General features: G+C 43.3%; 1 protein-coding gene across 1 annotated transcript in view; it reads right to left on the reverse strand.

Moving 5' to 3' along the window:
- LARS2 (leucyl-tRNA synthetase 2, mitochondrial) overlaps nt 1–6,821 on the reverse strand; it is a 205,656-nt gene extending 198,835 nt beyond the window's left edge. The window contains exon 1 of the mRNA XM_038742284.1: nt 6,723–6,821. The gene's annotated coding sequence lies outside the window, so the exon portion shown is untranslated. The remainder of the gene's footprint in view (nt 1–6,722) is intronic.
- Nucleotides 6,822–15,738: the final 8,917 nt, after the last annotated feature.

The raw sequence follows: 15,738 nt of genomic DNA on the forward strand, positions 1-15,738 counted from the left end.
CCTCATCCTTCTCCTCCTCGCCCTCATTCTCTTCCTCCTTTTCTCCCCCTTCCCTTCCTTCTCCTCCTTTTCCCTTTCTCCTTTTCCTCTTCCCCTTCTCACTTCCTATTTGTCCACCTCCTGCTCTTCCTCATAATAACCTTTTAAATACCAAAAAATAGCTATTCAATCTGCCTTTGACCTTCTCTTTTTTCAGGCTAAGGAACTCCATCAGTTGCATTTCCTCTCTACTTAGCAGGGACTAGATGTGTAGCTCTAAGAACCCAGTAAAAGGTTGCTGTTTAGTCAGGGTTGCTGTGAAGGATTGTGACTAATGTGGGTTTAAGGGAATTTAAAGTTAATTTGGGGGCATTTTCCCTTTAAGGTGATGGTTCCCAGGGACACAGCCTCTAGGATTAATTTTCAATTTCAGGGAAAACCGTAAGCCCCTCCGCCTTCCAGGGATTTCTGCTGCTCAAGAATGTCAAAGGGCAGGTCTCTACTGCCTGGGTGGTGATTAGACGTTTGTCTCAGTTGGATTTGGATGATGAAGTGCCATTTCCTATTGTACAGCCTGCATGCATGACCTTCCAATGTGATGTGCATTGCTTAGAGAGTCCTTACAGCTGTGGAAGAGGGGTAGCCTGTCCCACCGCCGACCCCTGGCCCACATTCTACCTCTGGTCTGGAGCGCTCTCCCTCCTCAAATCCATCAGACAATCACTCTCCCCAGCTTCAAAGCCCTGCTGAAGGCACATCTTCTCCAAGTGGCCTTCCCATATTAAGCCTCTTCCCATATTAAGCCCCACTTTTCCTCATCTCCCACTCCCTCATCACCCTAACTCACTCCCTTTGCTCTTCCCCCCTTTCTCTGCCCCACAGCACTTATGCATATATCTGTCATTTTATTTATTTATATTGATGCCTGTTTACATATATTGACATCTGTTCCCCCCTCCCCAGACTGTGAGCTCGTTGGGGGCAGGGGCTGTCTCTCTTTACGGCTGTATTGTACTTTCCCAAGTGTTTAATACAATGCTCTACACATAGTAAGTGCTCAATAAATATGATTGAATGAATGAATGAAACCTGGGACACTCTCCCTGACCACTTTCCCAGATGTCTTCCTATCTCTAGATTGGGAGGAGGAGTTGGATACTGGGAACAGCTACTCAAAATGGTGGGAAGTGTTTGGGATCCTGGGAAGGTGGGAGAGGAAGGATTTCTAGAGAATGAGGCAGGCATGGAATCTTGGAATAATAATAATAAAAGCATTTATTAAGTGCTTACTATGTGCAAAGCACTGTTCTAAACACTGGGGAGGTGACAAGGTGATCAGGTTGTCCCATGTGGGGCTCACAGTCTTAATCCCCCTTTTACCGATGAGGTAACTGAGGCATAGAGAAGTGAAGTGACTTGCCCAAAGTCACACAGCTGACAAGTGGTGGAGCCGGGATTTGAACCCATGACCTCTGACTCCAAAGCCCATGCTCTTTCCACTGAGCCACGCTGCTTCTCTCCCAATCAGGATATTTATCTGATGGGGTTTGGGTGGGAGGGGAGAAAGATCTGAGACAATTAGTTCACTAATGAGCTAAGCATAGATCTCTCCAGGTGAGTCTGCCCTCGATTTCTGACCCTAATCTAATCTTACCCTTATGAGGTTTGTCAGGCATTGATTATGGTTGATATTTGCATTTTGTGTTCTAATATTGACTTTAACAACTGCAAGCCAGCAACAAAGCCGGAACTAGGACCAAGAGGGATCTGAATTTCAGTTGACTGTAGTAACCAAAAAGCTCCACTTTTCAGTAAAAAGAGAAGAAAATATGTGGCTTCCTGGTATGGTGTTGGGGGGTCTGGGGCCACCCCACTGTTTACAGTTAATTTGGGAATATAGAACACCTGTACAAATGTTTGCATTTGAGTGACAGGGCCTGGGCTTCCATGATGTTTTTTATCCTGCCAAATTAGGATATGTAAAGCTTGTGTTTTGAGTGATTCTCTCCCCTTAATCATGGTGATATTCTAAGTTTATCAGCCAAACTGATTGGTGTAATTACAGTATGCGCTGCGAAAGAGTCTGCCAGCAGTTAATTGTTATATGTGCAAAGAAATCTTCTGACTTTTGAAAAAAAAATACCCTTTGTCAGAAAGCTGAAATCCCAAAACTAAATATGATCACAAGATGAGGGAAATTTCATTTTAGCGATGGAGCCATCAATGTAAATAATTCTAATCATGAAGGGCCTTGGCTACCAATGACATGCACCTTATAGCAGTTGAAAGTGAAAGAAAACCTGCAATTCTTGACCTTTTTGGTCCAAACAATCAGAGAGGAATTTGGGAGTTTGAAGGTTTGAGACAGGGGTTGCAGGTTACAGTTTTATGGCATGAATGAGGTAAGCAAAGGCCTGATGGTGGGCGATTGGACAGAAGTCTGGACTTGACTCCAGAGAAGCAGCATGGCTTAGTGGAAAAAGCACAGGGTTGGAAGTCAGAGGTTGTGAGTTCTAATCTCGGTTCTGCCATTAGTCAGCTGTGTGACTTTGGGCAAGTCACTTCACTTCGCTATGACTCAGTTACCTCATCTGTAAAATGGGGATTAAGACTGTGAGCCCCACATGGGACCTGATAACCTTATATTTATCTGAGCCCTTAGAAAAGTGCTTGGCACATAGTAAGTGCTTAACAAATATCATCACTGTTTTTATTATTAGTCACAGATGGTCCCAGAGAGCAGCAGGGGCCTGCTCTGGGACGGATGATTTGTGGGACCTTGGAGAGGAAAGAAAAGGCAAAGAGAGTTGTGGATATTTGGATTTTCCACACAGTACTGTATTGCTACCCTTCACTCTTTAACAGCAAAAAAAATCCTACCATACTTAATATATAGAATGCATTTTTACCAAATTATTGCATGTCATTCAGTTACACAATGACAGACTTACAACACAAGTTTCTAACACACTTCCATAGTCGGGGACTCTGCAGTCCCAGGAGAGGTTTCTTAAAGAGATCCTTCAGACCTATGGTTTGATCCCTACTGCTGTGATTGAAAAGCAGCATGGCCTAGTGGAAAAAGCACAGGTCTCGGAGTCAGAGGACCTGGGTTCTAGTCCCAGCTCTGCCAATTGCTTGCTGTGTGACCTTGGGAAAGTCACTTAACTTCTCTGTGCCTCAACTGTAAAGTAGGGATTAAATACCTGTTCTCCCCAAGACTGTGAAGCCTAAGTGGGACAGGCACAGGGACAGGGACAGTGTCTAACCTAATTAACCTGTACCTACCCCAGCCCTTAGAAGAGTGTTTGACACATAGTGAGTGCTTAACAAAGGCATTTTTTAAAAAAAGCGGGAGGGAAATTCAGTGTCCACCATGCCTAGGAAAGGACTCTAACCCGTGGGAGACTGAGGTCTCTTTGCTACCTGTTCTTCCAACAGGTAGAACCTTCCTGCTTACCCCTCCTCCCTTCCTTCCCCTTTCCAGTAGGATTTTCCTACCAAATTATTTTTACTAGGTTGAGAGGAGGGTACAGATACTAGAACTTACAAGGGGTTTCCCCAGGGAAACTCTGGACTAATTAAATGACAAATTCCTGGACTTCATTGGAAGTCCAGTTAAAAATATCTAGAGTACTCCCATACCCCGACATGTCCCACCAAAGGGGACTTTTCCCTGCAAGAGCTATTCAGAAATACTGGGTCAGAGATCCTGTGGGCCCAGGGCTGGGTTAAGCCCTGGCAAATAACGTAATCTCCTGACAACACAGAATCTCCTCATCACTCCCTCACCACTCCAGTAAGAGGCAAGCTCCAGGAAAGGACACACACAGCAATATACTTCCCATCTTGATGCCAAAGGTCCTTTCAAAATGTGTCATTAATCACATTCAGTCTTTTAGAAACAAACGGAAATAACAGACATTTAAGCCCAAGACCAACTCTCCTGCCGGAGGCTTCTCTTAAATCCCTGAAGCGATGAGTCAGTCAGAAAATAAAGAAACATAAGTGGGTTCATCTGGTTTCCACAGATTCTTCATTTTGGATTGCAATTTCTCTCTGTACAATCCTATTTCTTCTCCCTGGCTTCTGTGACAGCACAGAGACATCACAGGTGTCTTGACTACCTAATATCCATCCAGTTTCCCTCCTGGTGTCATCCCAGAGAAGCAGCATGGCTCATGAGAAGCAGCGTGGCTCAGTGGAAAGAGCCTGGGCTTTGGAGTCAGAGATCATGGGTTCAAATCCCGGCTCCGCCACTTGTTAGTTGTGTGATTTGGGGCAAGTCACTTAACTTCTCTGTGCTTCAGTTCCCTCATCTGTAAAATGGGGATTAAGTCTGTGAGCCCCCCGTGGGACAACCTGATCACCTTGTATCTCCCCTAGTGCTTAGAACAGTGCTTTGTACATACTAAGCGCTTAATAAATGCCATTATTATTATTATTATTATTATCCCTGTCTCTATTCCCGGAAATTGTCCACACCTGTAATGTGTGTGAGGGGGTGAATTGATTCTTGAGCCCATAATCCCATTGCGACCTGGGAAGTGGAAAGATGAAACTTCAGTTCCAAATGAGCTCCATGGAATTCCCCTGGATGCCCGTCTCTCCAATAATCCTCTCAGCCACTTGGCCTAGAGCCCTTGAGACAGGGGCTGTCGACAAAGTACACCTGGGTTGGTGCTTCACAGAGAGACCTGGAAAATGTGATATTCATGTTGCTTGCTACTGGATTTAGGCATGTCTGCAGCAAATCGCAACTTCCCAGACACAGCCATCTGAAATAAGAGGCAACAAGCATAGAGTCCTTATTTTGAGCTGGAGTAGCAAACTCAATTTCCTGGGGGCTAGATTTCTTCTTACATAAAGCCATTGGGCCAACGTATGTCCAGCATCATCAAAATTTTTTATTGAGCATCTACTGAGTGCAGAGAACTGTACTGGACACATAGAGGACATACAGAAAGTGCAAAACATGCTGTCCATGACCTTGAGAAGCTTCCAATCTAATAGGGCAAACAAGTAGGGCCTAAACTGATGGGAGTACAATAGTTAAGAGAAAGTGAGGGTCGATATAAATGATAAAAACAAGAGGGAAAATAAATCACTGAAAAATAGACAGCTATGAACCTAAGACTGCTGGCTGAGGTCTACACTAGCAATCACCCAGGTAATTCTGACCAGAAAGATACCTAGATAAATGGAACCAAAATGTATTTGAAGATATTTGAAGAACTGAAATGCATGAATAATTCACTAGACCTGTATTCCAAGGTGGCCAAACAGGATTTATAAAATGAGGGGCAGATCAGTCTGAATCCTTCCAATCAATCAATCAATGGAATTTATTGAGTACCTATTGCTTGCAGAGCACTGTATTAAGCACTTGCGAGAGTACAGTACGAGTCAGCAGACACAATCTCTGCCCACAGATGCTTACAGTCTAAAGGGAACTCTCTTTTTCCCCAGCAATCTTCCATCCTCACAACAAGCCTTCTAACCATATATTTCTGTACTAGCTGTAGCTTCTGATCCATCATTTATACCCCCTCTCTATGAACACTGTCTCATCAAGTCCTCCAAACCATGTCCCCTTCCATCGTTAAAGCTCTGCTAAAAAAAGCAGAACACACACACAAAAAACACACGCATTCTCAAGAGGCATTCCCCAATTCTTTTCCAGCTTCCTTAGCTTGCCACCTCCTTAGCTCTTGGGAGTTATCTGTCACTTTTGAGTCAATCAATGGCATTTATACTGTTTACAGACACCTGTTCTAAGTATTTGGGAGAATATGACAAACTGAAGAAAGAGATATGGCCCCTGCTCTCACTGAAATGTCACGGGGTGACAAGGAGACAAATTGTTTACAAATAGAGGGGTCGGGAGTAAGAATAAGGATATAACTGGTAGCAGGGAGAAGATGTAAAGATGAAATAGATTAATAAACCACTGAATACAAATGTATATATAAGTGCTGAGGATAGGTATAGAAACAATCAATCAATGACATTTATTGTGGGCTTACTGTATACAGAGTACTGTACTAAGCACTTGAGAGGGAGCATAAATGCTAAGGGTAACTGTTGGGGTATTGAGAATTAATTGGGGAGCGCTTCTTGGTGGAGGTGAGATTTTAGGAGGTCTCTGAAGATGGATGAAATGTGTGCAATTCACATCCACCTCTCACACCCATGCTACTTTAAGCTTCTCAAAGGCAAGGGACCATGCCTTTTATTTGTAATATATGTTCCCAAGTGCCTAGCTCAGTGCTTTACATACAGTAAGCAATCAATCAGTAAATGATGTTGATGAAGTAAGGAGAGACTCCCTATAGGAGACTATTTTCACCATCTATGGGATCTAGGCTTCTGTTGAAAATAGGCAAGTACCTAAATGAAGTTCAGATCTCTAGACAAATGCAAGTCACCCCAAAGCTCCCAGAAAGCATCCAGCAAAGGACTTCTCTATGGAAACATAAGACTCCAGCCTTAGCAGATTCCATCCCTACATTACCAAAATATCTACATCTCATATATTATTGACTAATCCGGGCTCTTGCCACCTACCCAAAGATGATTATTGCACTGCTCAAGAACCAGCCTTAAAACCGAAAACACCCAGAATAAAGCTTTGTATCATGAGGGACGAGAGAGTGGTATGATGCTTATTTTAAATAGCATTCGAGGCACCTGTCTATAGTCGGCGACTTCCATTACATTGAAAGAGAACCACTGAATGTTACCTGTTCTAAGGGTGGAATTAATGTCCAAGTTATTTTCTGGGAGCACTGCAGAGTTCTACCAGGTTATCCTTGAAAATGAATTAACTGCAGGGTGCCATCTGAAATCTGGAAAGGAAGCAAAAATGAGTAGTTGGTATGTGGATCTGGGGGATTCCAGGTGGAACTAGTCGATATGGGGGCATTCTGGAGGATTCGGCACCTAGGAGTCCATCATTCAGTCGAATTTATTGAGCTCAATTTGTGCAGAGCACTGTACTAAGGGTTTGGGAGAGTACAATATAACAATAAACAGATATATTCCCTGCCCACAATGGTCTTACAGTGTAGCCGGGGAGACGTTATTATAAATAAATAAATTACAGATATGTACATAGTGCTGTGAGGGGGGATAATCAAAGGGCGATGCAGAGGGGAGTGGGAGATTTGGACCTGCTCCAAATTTAGAGTGAAAACCAGACTCTGGCCCATATTTGAGGCAGCAGTGCCAACTCCCATTCTGGGTCTGGAGGGAAAGCCAGTGATTTACAATGATTTTGAAAACTGCCACGGAAATGACTGCAACTGTTTCCATCTGGGTTCATTCATTCACTCATCCAATCGTATTTATTGAGTTCTTACCATGTGCAGAGCACTGTACTAAGGGCTTAGGAGAGTATAATTCAATAATAATAATAATAATAATAATGGCATTTGTTAAGTGCTTACTATGTTCCAGGCTCTGTTCTAAGTGCTGGGGTAGATACAAGGTAATCAGTTTGCCCCACAAGGGGCTCAAAGTCTTAATTTCCATTTTACAGATGCGGTAACAAGCACAGAGAAGTGGCTTGCCCAAGGTCACAAAGCAGATAGTGGCGGAACAGAGATTAGAATCCACGTCCTCTGACTCCCAAGTCCGTGTTCTTTCCACTAAGCCACACTGCTTCTCCATAATCAAACATATTCCCTGCCCACAACAAGCTTACAGTCTAGAGAGAAAAATGTGGTATTTGTTAAACGCTTACTATGTGCCAGAGACTGTACTAAGTGCAGGGATAGATAGAGGGTTGTCAGGTTGGACACGGTCCCTATCCCACATAGAGCCCTCAGTCTTAATCCCCATTTTACAGATGAGATAATTTATGCACAGAGAAGAGAAGTGACTTTCTCAAGGTCACACAGCAGACAAGTGGCGGAGCCGGGATTAGAATCCACGGCCTTCTGTCTCCCAAACCTGTACTCTTTCCACTAGGCCACGGTGCTTCCTGCTAATTTCAAGAAAGTCCTTTATATGGCAAATACAAGAATTATGTCTGGAGAATCTGTGAAAACCAAGCCATTTCCTAGTGTAAACTTCTCAATTTCTAGCTCCAGGATGTTGCCCACTCTACACTTCTCTGAGGAAAACACAAATTGAACTCCTACGACTCAGAAGACCTAGGAGGCAGAGCTCAGGACCTGTCACTACATAACTGGCGTGGGCAAGAGCTGTCAGTTATACTTTCATTACAACAGGAACATTCAGAAATCTGGGTCACATAAAATTAGCTAGCTGGAACAGTGCTGTTGTTTCAAAGAGGTCTGCGCAGAGCCTTGTTGCCAGTCTGCAACTCTCCTGACATGTCTCATCAACAGGAAGTGACAACGTCTCCTCATTCCTTACTGGGGTGGAGTGTCCCTTCTTCATCCAGAAAAATGCCTGATATGCAGATTGCTGACCAGGCGAAGCACAATCCCCAATTTTCAATAGGCTTTTCTAAGATTGTTACTTTAAGAGCCCTCTTTTTTTCTAAAAAAGCAATTACTTTACCCACAGCAGGGTTTGCCCAGGCAGACCCCCTGTTAGAGGTAAGCTTATTGCAAATGCCAGTTTTCCTGCTCCTCATGAGACTAATTTCCTAGACCCCGCCATGGGACCCTGATTGTGAGCATCCTAGGGTCCATTAAGTAACCGAGTGGAAAATCAGTCAGTAACACCAAGTAACCAGGAGCCATTTCCTAGCCCAGCTGTTCTGAGGGCTGGAGAAGTCAATACATTCGGTTGGAAGTTACAGGCATGGTCTCCCAATTAGTTGGAACTGCAGATATCAAACCATTCAATTTGGACTGGGTCTTCATTAAGAAAAGCACTTGTTTGCTATTAGAAGAGGCACCAGTTTATTATCTTCTCCATGGCTAATGTCCCTGTCTTTTAAGGGACAGGCTGTCAAGAAGACTGTAGGCCCCTTTCTCTTCCCTACATGCTGTTTCTGATTTTCTTCTTCTCTCAAATGGGCTACAACAGGAGACCAGATTTAAAGGACCGTATTGGTAAACATCTCGGGATGGGGGCCGGATTTCTAGACTTTACTCCAAAGGGAATGGAACAACATTCATTCATTCATATGTTCATTATTCATTGCCATTTACCGAGTGCCTACTATGTGCAAAGCCCTGTTCTAAGCACTGAGGAAGTGTAAAATAAAAGATAAAATTAGACATGGTCCCCGAATCTCAGGAAGCTCATAATCTACAAAGAGATGGATGGCATAGGGGTGAGTGGTGGTTGTACTGGGCTGCAGTCCTTGGGACTCCATTGTGAAGCACTTAGTACAGTGTTTGGCACAGACTAAACGCTCAATAAATACCACTGATTGATGATGGGTGTGGGAGTGCTTCACACAGTAAGCGCTCAATGAATACGATTGAATGAGTGGCTGAGACACCGGTATGAATGAGGTGGGGGGCTTCACCAGTCTCATGTCACTCAATAGAATTTATTGTCAGTCAATCATATTTACTGAGCATTTACTGTGTGCAGAGCTCTGTACTAAGCACTTAGGAGAGTACATTATAATAATAAAAAACACATTCCCTGCTCAAAGGCTTACAGTCTAGAGGCGAGCAGCCTAAAGATGAACTTAATCTCTGACACCTCTTCAATAATAATAATATTAATAATAATAATTGTGATTTTTATGCACTTATTATGTGCCGGGCACTGTACTAAGCACTGGGGTAGAAACAAGCTAATCAGGTTGGACACAATACCTGTCCCACAGGGGCCTTGCAGTATTTATCCCCATTTTACAGATGAGGCAACTGAGGCACGGAAAAGTGATGTGATTTGCCCAAGGTCGCACAGAAGACAAGTGGTATAGCTGGGATTAGAACCCAGGTCCTTCTTACTCCCAGGCCTGTGCTCTATCTGCTATAATAGTAATGGCATTTATTAAGTGCTTACTATGTACAAAGCACTGTTCTATCTACTAGACCACGCTAAGCAAATTGGTTAAAGTCACATTTAGGAATGAAACTGGTGTGAGGGGATTGCTTTTTCCTCACTGTTTGCCTCCTCAATTCACCAACACTTCCTGAAGCCCCACAGCAGGGCCAACACTCAGGTCTCCTTAGGGGGAACAGGAAAAGAAGGGGCCAAGGCCCTTAGGAATTGTAATAATGGAGTCATTTATTAGGAACCTGCTGAGTGCTCACTACACAGCACTAAGTGCTTGGGAAAGTACAATAATCACTCAGTCAATCGTATTTAGTGAGCACTTACTGTGGGAGGAGCTCTGTACTAAGTGCTTAGAAGAGTACACTATAACAGAGTTGCTAGACATGTTTCTTGCCCACAAAGAGCAAATAGAACAAGACCCCTCCCCTTCCCACAAGAAGCTTGTAATTTATTAGTCTCTGCATATTTAAAGTTAAACAATCCCAGAATAGCTGTATTTAAAGTGTCACACATTCTATTCAAATATAACTTCAGAAAGGTTTCCCAGCTTCAAATATAAATATTTGGGGACCCATTGGACTGTTAGCTTCTTGAATTTGCTCTTGAATGCAGGGACAGTGTGTTCTACTTCTATTGTGGCTTTCCCAGACTGAGCCCCCTTTTTCCTCTCCTCTCCCCACCCCCTGCCCTACCTCCTTCCCCTCCCCACAGCACCTGTATATATGTTTGTACAGATTTATTACTCTATTTATTTTACTTGTACATATTTACTATTCTATTTATTTTGTTAATGGTGTGCATCTAGCTTTACTTCTACTTATTCTGATGACTTGACACCTGTCCACATGTTTTGTTTTGTTGTCTGTCTCCCCCTTCTAGACTGTGAGCCCGTTGTTGGGTAGGGACCGTCTCTATATGGTGCCAACTTGTACTCCCCAAGCGCTTAGTACAGTGCTCTGCACACAGTAAGCGCTCAATAAATACGATTAAATGAATGAATGAATCTTTACTTCTACTTATTCTGATGACTTGACACCTGTCCGCATGTTTTGTTTTGTTGTCTGTCTCCCCCTTCTAGACTGTGAGCCCGTTGTTGGGTAGGGACCGTCTCTATATGGTGCCAACTTGTACTTTCCAAGTGCTTAGTATAGTGCTCTGCACACAGTAAGCGCTCAATAAATACAATTGAATGAAGGAATGAAGGAATGTGGGCCCTCAAGGGCCTAGTTCAATGTTGTACACACTGCAGGCACTCAATAATTATTTATAATGATAATGATGATTACTTGCTATTTTGAATTCTCTAAACCACTATCACCTGCTATTAGTTCAGATAACTAAGACTCCTGAAAGGAAATGCATGTTGGAAATGAGAAATGTTAGCCGACATGGACATTTATCATTATATTGTACCCTCCCAAATGCTTTGCCCACAGTAAGCGCTCAATAAATACAGCTGATTGGCTGAATCACTTTGGTTCAATGATAAGTATGTACTGGTTTAGCCAACTTAGTCTCTAATTTGTGCAGGTAACCTCAGACCAATTCGGAAAGCTGTATTAGGGTCATGGAACTCTGACAGTCTGGATTTAAATGGGTTGACCTACCTTGAACTGATTCTTGGCTTTCCCAGCCCATTTTCCGTGCTTCAATCTATCAATCAATCAATCATATGTATTAAGCACTTACTGTGTGCACAGCACTGTACTAAGCGCTTGGGAAGTCCAAGTTGGCAACATCTAGAGATGGTCCCTACCCAACAATGGGCTCACAGTCTAGAAGGGGGAAACAGAGAACAAAACAAAACATATTAACAAAATAAAATAAATAGAATAGATATGTACAAGTAAAATAAATAAATAAATATAGTAATAAATACGTACAAACATATATACATATATACAGGTGTTGTGGGGAAGGGAAGGAGGTAAGGCCGGGGGGATGGAGAAGGGGGCTCAGTAGTTGCTCAGTGTCGGGCTCACCACATTTTGAATTTGCCTGTCCCGAAGTTTACATCATTCTCTTACAACGGCTGAACGGAAAGGGAAAAGTGTGTAAGCTTGGGTTGATAGCCCACTGTCCCCATTTTCAACAACATCATTATGGCCAGCTCAGCAACAAGAAGGGACTGTTTTGAGTCAGATCAATAACAAATTCATTAAAGGAACCTGATCAGAGACAGAGATTTTGACAGGGAGAACAAGTCAGTTATTAGTAAGGGCTGGACGGTTACAGAGTGCTATAGTTACAGTCCAGGGCCTTGTAATCAGTGTTCTGAACTCAGAACCGGATGCTCAATCTCCTCTGAGGTGTGGAGATACCGGGAGTTTCTGGGATATTGTAAACATGGGTCATGTTCTGATGTAAATAACTATGCTGGGTCAATCAATCAATCAATCACATTTACTGAGTGCTTACTGTGTGCAGAGCACTGTACTAAGTGCTTGGGAGAGTACACTATAACAACATTGGTAGACATTCTGGTTGAAAAATCTCAATTTTTGCTTTTCTAGGTTCCTCCTCTTCTCTCTTACACACAGACTGTGAGTCCTATGTGGGACAGGGACTGTGTCTGACCTGATTAATTTGTATCCACCTCAGTGCTCAGAACAGAGCTTGACAGATAGTGAGTGCTGAACAATACCTTTAAATCCTCCAAAAGGCCAGATTTTTAAGGGTTAGGTTAATGGTTTGTGTAGACACTTAACACCCCATCAATCCATGCCTTTGCCAAGGCAGCGGGCCTCTCTGCAGAAGAGACCCCTCTGTTAGGGATGGTGCAGGAAGAGAATGAAAGCTAAAGCCATGGAGAAAATGAATTGTAGGAGGAAATTAAAAGAGGCAGAGCTTAGATCCTAGTGGTTGACAACTCGTTTTAAATTTCTGCTTACATCCCATCTATAAATCCATTTCATGAAGACCTGATAATGATCATGGAAAATCTGACTCTCATTTCTGATACTCTTGAGCAATATTATACTTTGCTGCAGCAACAGATGAGGAGCAGGACGGGGTAAAGCTAAATATCCTCAGCACTATTCTCATGGAAAACATTTGCACAAATTTGCACTGAATTACTTAGCTTTGAGCTTCGTCTTACAGTCAGGGGAGTGGAGCTATCATCATCATCATCAATCGTATTTATTGAGCGCTTACTATGTGCAGAGCACTGTACTAAGCGCTTGGGAAGTACAAATTGGCAACATATAGAGACAGTCCCTACCTAACAGTGGGCTCACAGTCTAAAAGCTATGATCCACTTGAGTGTATCAGCACACGCAGGGAATAGCATAAGGATTCAGGGAATAACTACCCTTTGTTGACTCGGGAGCTGAGCAACCCCCAAAGGTACAAAACGAAAGATCGTGAATTTACACCACATCAGCGCTTAGAACAGTGCTCTGCACATAGTAAGCGCTTAACAAATGCCATCATTATTATTATCCTTAATTTCCCCAAGTATCTACCCCACTGATTTACACATAATCTGTTTTTTTCTTGGACTGATTCAGTTTGGGCTGCTTTTAACTGATAGTAAGGGACCACTACTCAATTGCCTTGCCCTCTCCTATCTTATCTCACTGATTTCCCCCTACAATCCAGCATTTTCACTTTGCTCCCCTAATTTCAACCTACTCACTGTACCTAGATCTCCATTAGGTCTATCTTGCTGCTGACCCCTGGCCTACTCCTGCCTCCTACTTGAAACTCCCTCCCCATTCTTAACCGACAATTACTCTCCTCATTTTCAGAGCTTTATTAATCAATCAATCGTATATATTAATTATGGTACTTCTTAAGCACTTCTAAGTGCCAAGCGCTGTTCTAAGCGCTGGGGTAGATACAAGTTAATTACATTGGACACAGTCCCTGTCCCGCATGGGGCTCACAGACAATCCCCATTTTACAGATGAGGTAGCTGAGGCCCAGAGAAGTTAAGCGACTTGCCCAAGATCACACAGCAGATGTGGTGGAGTCGAGATTAGAACTCATGTCCTCCTGTCTCCCATGCCTGTGCTCTATTCACTAAGCCATGCTGAGCTTACTGTGTGCAGAGCACTCTACTAAGTGCTTGGGAGAGTACAATATAATACAGTTGGTAAACACATTACCCACCCACAAATAATAATGGTATTTGTTAAGCACTTACTATGTGTCAAGCAGAGTACCAAGCGCTGGGGTAGATACAAGATCATCAGGTTGGACACAGTCCCTGTCCCATATGGGGCTCACAGTCTTAATCCCCATTTTACAGATGAGGTACCTGAGATACGGAGGAGTGAAATGACTTGCCCAAGGTCGCACAGCAGACAAGTGGTGGAGTCTGGATTTAGAACTCAGGTCTTTCTGCTCTATCCATTAGGTCATGTTGCTTCCCCAAATCACCAGTAGTGATTTTCCTACAAAAAAGTTCAGACCGTGTTTCCTCACTCATCAAGAAACTCTAGTGGTTACCCATCCACCTTCGCATCAAACAGAAACTTACTGTACCTCAATCTCATTTATCTTGCCACCATCCTCTCACCCGCGTCCTGCCTCTGACCTGGAATGCCCTCCCGCCTCATATCGGAGAGACAATTGCTCTCCCCTCCGTTCAAAGCCTCCAAGAGGCCTTCCTTAACTAAGCCCTCCTTTCCTTTCACTCCCTTCTGCAATGCCCTGACTTGCTCCTTTCATTCATCCCCATCCCAGGCCCACAGCACTTAGGTACATATTTGTAATTTATTTATTTATTCAAATTAATGCATGTCTTCCCCTCTAGACTGTAAGCTCACTGTGGGCAGGGAATGTGTCGGTTTATTGTTATATTGTATTCTCCAAACACTTAGTAAAGTGCTTTGTACATGGTAAGCACTCGATAAATACTATGAATGAATGAAAGGTAGTGGCAGCAAGAGAAAGACCAAAGACAGAACTAGTAACAGCAAGAGTCTTATTAAAAATCTCATCTTCTCCAAGAGGCCTTCCCTAATCCCTCATTTCTCCTACTCCCTCTCTTCTGTGTCATCCTTGCACTTGGATTGTACCCTTTAGTCACTTGACCCTCAGCCCCACAGTACTTGTGTACATATCTGGAATTTATTTTAATGTTTATCCTCCCTTCTAGGCTCACGGGAAGCATATGTGCCCACTCTGTTGTACTGTACTCTCCCAAGTCCTTAACATAGCGCTCCACACACAGGAAGTGTTCAGTGAATATGATCAGTTGATTGATTGACTATCCACTTGGACCGAAGTGGGGAAAAAGGATTAACATCAAACATAAGCTTTGGTCCTAAGCAGCCCCGGCTGGGAAGCAGAGCCGGAAGCTAGACCTAGAAAATGTCTAGGTCTAAGGGGTTCAGTTAATAACCAGAACCAGATTCCTGTGGTGGGCTCTGGGCATTTGGTCTCAGAAATGTTTCCCATGTCCAGCCCTCCTTGGGTTTCAACAAGAGCCTCATGCAAAACCTGTTACCTGCTATTCGACTTTATCATCGTGAAGTAGGGAAGCAATGTGGGCTAGTGAATAGAGCATGTGTCTGGGAATCAGAAGGACCCGGTTCTAATCCCAGCTCTGCCACTTGTCTGCTGTGTGACTTTGGGCAAGTCACTTCACTTACCTGGTACTCATTTACCTCAGCTGTAAAATGGGGATTAAGAGTAGGAGCCCTACGTGGGACAGGGATTGTGTCCAATCCACCTACCTTATCTACCCCAGTGCATAGTACAGTGCCTGGAACATAGTAAGCACTTAAATACCACAATGTCATTACTTTGCAACAAGACAGTGAGTTGGGCCAGATGACCTTTCAATAGAGGCTTATAAAACACTTTTATTTA

Source organism: Tachyglossus aculeatus, chromosome 2, assembly GCF_015852505.1.
Source record: "Tachyglossus aculeatus isolate mTacAcu1 chromosome 2, mTacAcu1.pri, whole genome shotgun sequence".
Classification (NCBI taxonomy): Eukaryota; Metazoa; Chordata; class Mammalia; order Monotremata; family Tachyglossidae; genus Tachyglossus; species Tachyglossus aculeatus.